This window comes from Triticum dicoccoides, chromosome 2A, assembly GCF_002162155.2.
Source record: "Triticum dicoccoides isolate Atlit2015 ecotype Zavitan chromosome 2A, WEW_v2.0, whole genome shotgun sequence".
Classification (NCBI taxonomy): Eukaryota; Viridiplantae; Streptophyta; class Magnoliopsida; order Poales; family Poaceae; genus Triticum; species Triticum dicoccoides.
This window is the reverse complement of record NC_041382.1, coordinates 434535610-434544574: the sequence shown is the minus strand read 5'-3', so window position 1 is coordinate 434544574 and position 8965 is coordinate 434535610. Positions and strand designations below refer to the sequence as shown.

Genomic DNA, 8965 nt, shown 5'->3' with positions numbered 1-8965 from the left:
CGGAGCTGTTCTGCCGGGGAAACTTCCCTCCCGGAGGGGGAAATCATCGCCATCGTCATCACCAACGCTCCTCTCATTGGGAGAGGGCAATCTCCATCAACATCTTCATCAGCACCATCTCCTCTCAAAACCCTAGTTCATCTCTTGTATCCAATTCTTGTCTCCAAGTCCGGGATTGGTGCTAGTAGGTTGCTAATAGTGTTAATTACTCCTTGTAGTTGATGCTAGTTGGTTTAATTGGTGGAAGATCATATGTTCAGATCCTATATGCATATTAATACCCCTCTGATTATGAACATGTTTATGCTTTGTAAGTAGTTACGTTTTTTTCCTGAGGACATGGGAGAAGTATTGCTATTAGTAGTCATGTGAATTTGGTATTCGTTCGATATTTCGATGAGATGTATGTTGTCTCTTATGTAGTGGTGTTATGTGAACGTCGACTACATCACACTTCACCATTATTTGGGCCTAGAGGAAGGCATTGGGAAGTAATAAGTAGATGATGGGTTGCTAGAGTGACAGAAGCTTAAACCCTAGTTTATGCGTTGCTTCGTAAGGGGCTGATTTGGATCCATATGTTTCATGCTATGGTTAGGTTTACCTTAATACTTTTGTTGTAGTTGCGGATGCTTGCAATAGAGGTTAATCATAAGTGGTATGCTTGTCCAAGTAAGGGCAGTACCAAGCACCGGTCCACCCACATACCAAATTATCAAAGTACCGAATACGAATCATATGAACATGATGAAAACTAGCTTGACGATATTCCCATGTGTCCTCGGGAGCGCTTTTCTCTATATAAGAGTTTGTCCAGGCTTGTCCTTTGCTACAAAAAGGATTGGGCCACCTTGCTGCACTTAATTTACTTTTGTTACTTGTTGCTAGTTACAAATTATCCTATCACAAAACTATATGTTACCACTTATTTCAGTACTTGCAGAGAATACCTTGCTGGAAACCGCTTATCATTTCCTTCTGCTCCTCGTTGGGTTCGACACTCTTACTTATCGAAAGGACTACGATAGATCCCCTATACTTGTGGGTCATCAAGACTCTTTTCTGGCGCCGTTGCCGGGGAGTGAAGCGCCTTTGGTAGGTGGAATTTGGTAAGGAAAAATTTATATAGTGTGCTGAAATTTACTGTCACTTGTTACTATGGAAAGTAATTCTCTGAGGGGCTTGTTCGGGGTATCTTCACCCCGACCAGTAGAGCAAAGAGTTGCTCCTCAACCTACTGAACCTACTAAAAATGAAAATGTCTGCTTTTAAATTCCTTTGGGTATGATAAAGAAACTGCTAGCTAATCCTTTTTAGGAGATGGAACAAAACATCCTGATGAGCATCTAATATATGTGAATGAAGTTTGTGGACTATTTAAGCTTGCAGGTGTACCCGGAGATGTTGTTAAGAAGAAGGTTTTCCCTTTATCTTTGAAGGGAGATGCATCAACATGGTATAGGCTATGTGATGATATGGGGTCTTGGAATTACAAACGATTGAAATTGGAATTTCATCAGAAATTTTTTATCCTATGCATCTTGTTCATCGTGATCGCAAATATATATATATATATATATATTTTGGCCTCGTGAAGGAGAAAGCATCGCTCAAGCTTGGGGGAGGATTAAATCAATGTTATATTCATGCCCCAATCATGAGCTCTCAAGAGAAATGATTATTCAAAATTTTTATGCTCGGCTTTCTGATAGCAATCGCACCATGCTTGATACTTCTTGTGCTGGCTCTTTTATGATGAAGACTATTGAATTCAAATGGGATTTATTGGAAAGAATAAAATGCAACTCTGAAGATTGGGACCTCGACAAAGGTAAGGAGTCAGGTATGACACCTAGTTTTGATTGTGTTAAATCTTCTATGGATACCGATGTTTGCCGTAAATTTAGCACTAAATATGGACTTGACTCTGAGATAGTAGCTTCTTTCTGTGAATCTTTTGCTACTTATGTTGATCTCCCCAAGGAGAAGTGGTTTAAATATCATCCTCCCATAGAAGTAAAAGTAGCTGCACCTATTAAAGTTGAAGAAAAGATTGTCACTTATAATGATCCTATTGTTCCTACTGCATATGTTGAGAAACCACCTTTCCCTGTTAGGATAAAGGATCATGCTAAAGCTTCAACTGTGGTTCGTAAAAGCAATATTAAAACTTATACACCTCATGAGAAAATTAAAGTTGAACCTGATATTGCTATTGTTAAAGATCTCTTGTCTGATAATATTGATGGGCATGTCATTCATTTCCTTGATGAAACTGCTAGAATTGCTAAACCTTGTACTAAAGATAAAAACAGACCGGTGGTAGACATGCCTATTATTTCTGTTAAAATAGGAGATCATTGCTATCATGGCTTATGTGATATGGGTGCTAGTGCTAGTGCAATACCTTATTCCTTATAAAAAGAAATTATGCATGATATTGCACCTGCTGAGATAGAAGATATTGATGTCATAATTAAACTTGCCAATAGAGATACTATTTCACCAATGTGAATTGTTAGAGATGTTGAAATCTTGTGTGGGAAAACTAAATATCCTGCTGATTTTCTTATTCTTGGTTCCCCACAAGATAGATTTTGTCCCATTATATTTGGTAGACCTTTCCTGAACACTGTTAATGCTACCATAGATTGCAAAAGGGATGTTGTTACTATCGGTTTAGATGATATGACTCATGAATTTAATTTTTCTAAATTTAGTAGACAACACCGTGAAGAAGAATTACCTAGTAAGGATGAAATTATTGGTCTTGCCTCTATTGCCGTACCTCCTAGTGATCCTTTAGAACAATATTTGCTAGACCATGAAAATGATATGTTTATGAATGAAAGAAGGGAAATAGACGAAGTATTCTTTAAACAGGAACCTATTTTGAAAAACAATTTGCCTGTTGAAATCCTAGGGGATCCTCCTCCACCCAAGGGTGATCCCGTGTTTGAGCTTAAACCGTTACCTGATACTCTTAAATATGCTTATATTGATGAGAAAAAGATATATCCTGTTATTATTAGTGCTAACCTTTCAGAGCATGAGGAAGAGAGATTGTTGAAAACTCTAAAGATGCACCGTGTTGCTATTGGGATACTCTTGATGATCTTAAGGGCATTAGTCCCACTCTATGTCAACATAAAATTAATTTGGAAGAAGATGCTAAACTAGTTCGTGACCATCAACAACGGCTGAATCCTAAAATGAAAGAAGTGGTAAGAAAGGAAATACTAAAGCTCCTTGAGGCAGGTATAATTTATCCCGTTGCTGATAGTCAGTGGGTAAGTCCCGTCCATTGTGTCCCTAAGAAGGGAGGTATTACTGTTGTTCCTAATGATAAAGATGAATTGATTCCTCAAAGAATTATTATAGGTTATAGGATGATAATTGATTTCCACAAATTAAATAAGGCAACTAAAAAGGATCATTACCCCTTACCTTTTGTCGACCAAATGCTAGAAAGATTATCCAAACATACACATTTTTGCTTTCTAGATGGTTATTCTGGTTTCTCTCAAATACCTGTGTCAGCCAAAGATCAATCAAAGACTACTTTTACTTGCCTTTTTGGTACTTTTGCTTATAGATGTATGCCTTTTGGTTTATGTAATGCACCTGCTACCTTTCAAAGATGCATGATGGCTATATTCTCTGACTTTTGTGAAAAGATTTGTAAGGTTTTCATGGATGATTTCTCCGTCTATGGATCTTCTCTTGATGATTGCTTAAGCAACCTTGATCGAGTTTTGCAGAGATGTGAAGAAACTAATCTTGTCTTGAATTGGGAAAAGTGCCACTTTATGGTTAATGAAGGTATTGTCTTGGGGCATAAAGTTTCTGAAAGAGGTATTGAAGTTGATAAAGCCAATGTTGATGCTATTGAAAAGATGCCATGTCCCAAGGACATCAAAGGTACAAGAAGTTTCCTTGGTCACGCCGGTTTTTATAGGGGTTCATTAAGGACTTCTTGAAAATTTCTTGGCCTCTAACTAATTTATTACAAAAAGATATACCATTTGTTTTTGATGATGATTGTGTAGAAGCATTTGTAATACTTAAGAAAGCATCGATTTCTGCACCTATTGTTCAGCCACCTAATTGGAATTTACCCTTTAAAATTATGTGTGATGCTAGTGATTATGCTATAGGTGCTGTTCTAGGACAAAGAGTTGATAAGAAACGAAATGTTATTCAATATGCTAGTAAAACTCTAGACAATGCTCAAAGAAATTATGCTACTACTGAAAAAGAATTCTTAGCAGCTGTAGTTGCTTGTGATAAGTTCAGACCATATATTGTTGATTCTAAAGTAACTATTCACACTGATCATGATGCTATTAAATATATTATGGAAAAGAAAGATGCTAAACCTAGACTTATTAGATGGGTTATCTTGCTACAAGAATTTGACTTACATATTGTTGATAGAAAGGGAGCTGAGAACCCCGTTGCAGACAACTTGTCTAGGTTAGAAAATGTGCTTGATGACCACTTCCTATTGATGATAGTTTTCTCGATGAGCAATTAAATGTCATAAATGCTTCTCATACTGCTCCATGGTATGCTGATTATGCTAATTACATTGTTGTTAAGTTTAAACCACCTAGTTTCACATACCAGCAAAAGAAAAAGTTCTTCTATGATTTAAGGCATTATTTTTGGAATGACCCACATCTCTACTCCTAATGGAGCAGTTGGTAGTCTCTGCCGGTCAATTTTCGTCCCACCAAAGACGGTCTTTCGTCCTTGTTCCCACCTCCCAATTCCAAAAAATCCAAGCAAAACCACGTCCACATAGTTCTCCCGCATGCCAGAAAAACGGACGAAATAAAACCAGCCAAAAAAGTTCCACTGCTCGCACGAGCGAGTGAGCAGCGATGCACCTAGAGAGCCCTCGAGCGAGAACCCCACTGTCGTCTCCCGTAGATGCAGCCGCCCACCGAATCAAATCGCACTACCAGCCTCGTCTGCCTTGCCGTGCCTGCGTCCCTCCCCGGACGGCAGCGACGATGGAGGAAGCCACTGGCGCTGGCCAGGCCCCCGGTCGATGGACGCGGCGGATCGTCGCTCCTCAGGGCCAGCCCCTCCCATTGCGCTGGATCACGTGGCAGCCTAGGTAACCCTAACCAGCCCCCGATATTCGTATCTCTCCCTGAATCCCTCCTCCTCCATGAGCCGCGCGGTGTGCTTCCCTCCTCCCACACGCTGCTCCTCTCCCTCCCCAAATCGACATGGATCTCACACTGCTAGATGCAGTAGACGAAACTGATCTAATCTGATCCTGAGTTCCCAAGTCCTGATGAGAAAGTACACCTGCGTGGATCCAAGTCTGAGTTGGGAGCGACATCGATCCGATGAACATGCAAGGAATTTCTGAATCCAGGACTTCTATTTGAGTATATACGTTTGTTGGTTATTGAAGTCAATTGTTCATACAACAACAGATATTTTTTAGCACGAATTCCAGTAGTTGTGTTTGCTTATTTTGAAGGCGGATCTTGGATTCTTTCCAATAGTTGTGTTGCACGAAATTCCAATTATTTGAGTATCTGTACTATAGTTGCCTTCAAAGAAGATGAGGCTGGAATGCTGGATACTGCATCTCTCCTAGCACGAGGAACGTTGCTACTATCTTTGTGAACAGGTTGACGATAGGAGATGAAGTACGTTTGAACAAACATGTTCTTTCACTTTTCCCAATGAGGTGGAGCTTGCACATATGGACATATGGTACACTTGCACGGGTTGCAAGGTTCTCATCGCCATTGGATTGAATACGGAAAAATGGAGAAAAATTGCATGAACCAAATACAATATCTATGTCTCCTCATTCGCAGGGTAGGATGAAGTTGCTGAGGATGCACGTGTACCCGAGGAACAAGTACCACCCGCCGCTGCAGATGACGAGGTTGGGAAAGGGCGCCAACTGCGAGAACGTCTTCAGTACCATGGTCTATCTCTCACCCAAAGGTTCCACTCAATCGATGCATTAACTGATGTACTCCAGTTCCATTACCCGAGGAACTAATATGGCATATTTTGTTTTCTGCAACATGGTGGGTTGGGAACTCGGGATGAAGGAAGAATACTCCTGAGAGCCCAAACTCGAGCTTCCAAAAGATATGCGTAATGTATGTGTGCCTCTGCTCTATGCATATGTAATTGTTTTTATATGTTTTCTGCTCCTCTCTGACACAATGTGGAAGATGTTGGTTTTAAAGGCTTGCAGGGGTAGCCAGTGGTGGAGTAATCAGTGGTTTAGTTAGGTACATATAATAGAAGTAAAAGGTGTTTAGTAGGTGCACCAATTGTGTTCTACTTCCACCTATTTCTTCCTTGATTTTACCGTGCATAATCTTAGGGGTTGTCCTCTGGGGGTGGTAATATATTCTTATAATATGTTATTCCAGTATGCAAATTGTTAGGGGATTCGTATTTTGTAGATTCTAGGATAAGGGGTCCTGGTTATTCCAGTATGCAAATTGTCAGGGGTTCGTATTTTGTAGATTCTGGGATCTTGCTGGGAAAGTTGAATCATTATTCTTTATATGTGATTGTTCAAAACCCAATTAAGAATCCAAGTACGGATTTGGAAGATATCAGGACACAAATTATTTGCCTGGTGTATAACCAATAACTAGCTTGAGTGCTTTGGAGGAGGCTGGGGTTTATCTTTTATAAAAACTACTATTAGTTGCTCCAGAAAGTTATAGTTAGCACTAAGGAGAAATTTCCGCAGTCAAAACTTGTGTGTGTTCATGACATCATTTCTTTGCCGCAACAACACTTTTATTTGTTTTGAATTTTCAGAGTTATGTTCGATGAACCAACTTTCGTCAGTTATGATGTTAATTACTTCGATCCTTTTCAGTATGCTGAAGGTTGATACTGAGGCTGTCACTATGAAGAATATTTGCCTCTCAGTTTAAATTCCTCGGTAAAGATTCGGTAAGATACTTGAATAGTGTAGATGTTGAATTACTTGTATACATGACGATTAAAGAATTATGTGCTGATACCTTCCAATGTTGGTTGAACTACATATGCTTTGTTTACTGGTTTTTCTAGATAAAAATAAGGGATGTTGTGTTGTTGGCAAGCTTGATACTATAGTGAATGCTCACCTAATGCTTAATGTCTTGCTTTACTACAAAGGTCTTCCATAGATACAGTGCCTCAGTCACTTTGGTAAGTTCAATGCAAATTTGCTTACTGTTCTCTACTACTATGAGTTGTGTTCGGAGCAAAAATATCTCATGAGTACGACAGTTCTAACGATTTTTTAATGTGCGACGTAGATTAGATGAGAAAACATTTAATCACAGATATGATGCCTCCATGTTAAATACTGAAGAAATGGGGGTTGTATATTTTCAGATCAACAAGGCAAGAATAACTTTATTGTTTCTCTGTTTTTTCTTTTTTCTCAAGCAACATAAAAATTGAATGTATTCCTTACTACTATTGAATTGCAGGCACAAAATATATAAATTTGGTTCAGATCTTACTGGTTCAATTCCACAGCGAATGTAAAACTTATATTCGTAATTTATATCCACTGCAGGAGGTAGGACCACATGAACAAGCAGGTTGTTGTCCAAGCATAGTTGCTACTGCAAGAGCCAGCATCAGACAACATCCGATCTATACAAAATCCATCCATCTGTCTCGTCTCATGCATGCATAACCAGGACGATGGTAACTTGTCTACTATTCTACTCACTGCAGTTTACGATAATTTGTCTACTACTCTACTTAAGCTTGAGGGTGAAGTGGACGATAAGTTGTATTATTGACCAAGTATATCTTGTTCATAAGCCTAAGATTTGCATACACCATAGAAGCCGTATATATCTTTGAGATGATCAGTCCATGGCTGATATTGCTAGAGCAGGAGGGCGAGGCAGTGGCAAAGGTAGTCAGTGTGTTTAGATCTTGAACCAGTTTGGGCTTGCCCATCTGAGTGCCGGCGATCTTCTTTGCAAAAAAGTTAAATCCGAGCAAGGGTAACAATCTGCTCTCAGTGTATTTCAACCCTCATTTAAGCATATCACATTCCACTTTCATTTTATTTATTTACTTTTAAGAGCTCTGCTTTAGGGTTCGGTGTCGTATTTGTATCATCTTTATATAACCTTTTTTGTTTAGAAACAAAAGTTGCGTGTGCAATGTTGAAGCTTGTTACGATATTATTATTGCAGACTTGCCTTATCACCTATTAAATATGACATGTTTTATTGAGGGCATTTATATTATAGATGCTCAAAAAATGTCCGTGCTTAATGCTGCTCAAAACGTCGTATCATCATCCCTGAAATCGGCATTCAGTGTCTGAAGTCCAGATTACACAGAGGCCCAAATTTACATGCAACAGGGTTACCATCTACAGTACTATCAAAGAACATCAGCTTGTGACATCCCAATTCATATGACATTTTGCCTTATATACCATATAGGTTGATTTTGATTGGAGTAACACTATGGCAGAGAAAAATTTACTAAGTCTCCCTAGATAATTTCACACTTTCTCATACACTAAAGAGCATACTCTCAGCATCTCTTGTACCATGGTGGCCGAGAGCTGGAGGTCCTTGAGCCTAAAATCTGCATTCCAAAGCAAAAGCTTTCTTTTATTGGTGATAGTTAGTTAATGGCATGCAAAGAAATTCTCGTTGATTGTATGCATTAAGCTGAGTCGACTAGCAGCAGTGTATATGACTAAATAAAAAGGCAATTTTTTTGCATGAAGAAAAATATTAAAGTGATGACAAATGTAATGCCTCACAGGTAAAACATAAACAGACCCTGGGTGAATAATAATGAAGGTCTACATTTATTGGCAGGATTATAATTTTCAATACATTAATATGTTGTCTTCTTAATTGAGCTTGTACTAAATGTTGTTAGTACGGGCTGGCATTCAACTTTGCGTACTGTGTCAAAGAGTTTCAAGACT

General features: G+C 38.9%; 1 long non-coding RNA gene across 4 annotated transcripts; it reads left to right on the top strand.

The window, feature by feature from the left end:
• Positions 1–4867: 4867 nt before the first annotated feature.
• LOC119354811 lies at positions 4868–8209 on the top strand. Of its 4 annotated transcripts, none has more exons than XR_005171277.1 (4): positions 4868–5125; positions 5266–6140; positions 6881–6957; positions 7574–8209. It is a non-coding gene; the product is annotated as an uncharacterized LOC119354811 (long non-coding RNA). The 4 variants fall into 4 exon arrangements; XR_005171276.1 differs by having other exon boundaries at positions 4870–5761; positions 5847–6140; XR_005171275.1 differs by having other exon boundaries at positions 4871–5125; positions 5847–6140.
• Positions 8210–8965: the final 756 nt, after the last annotated feature.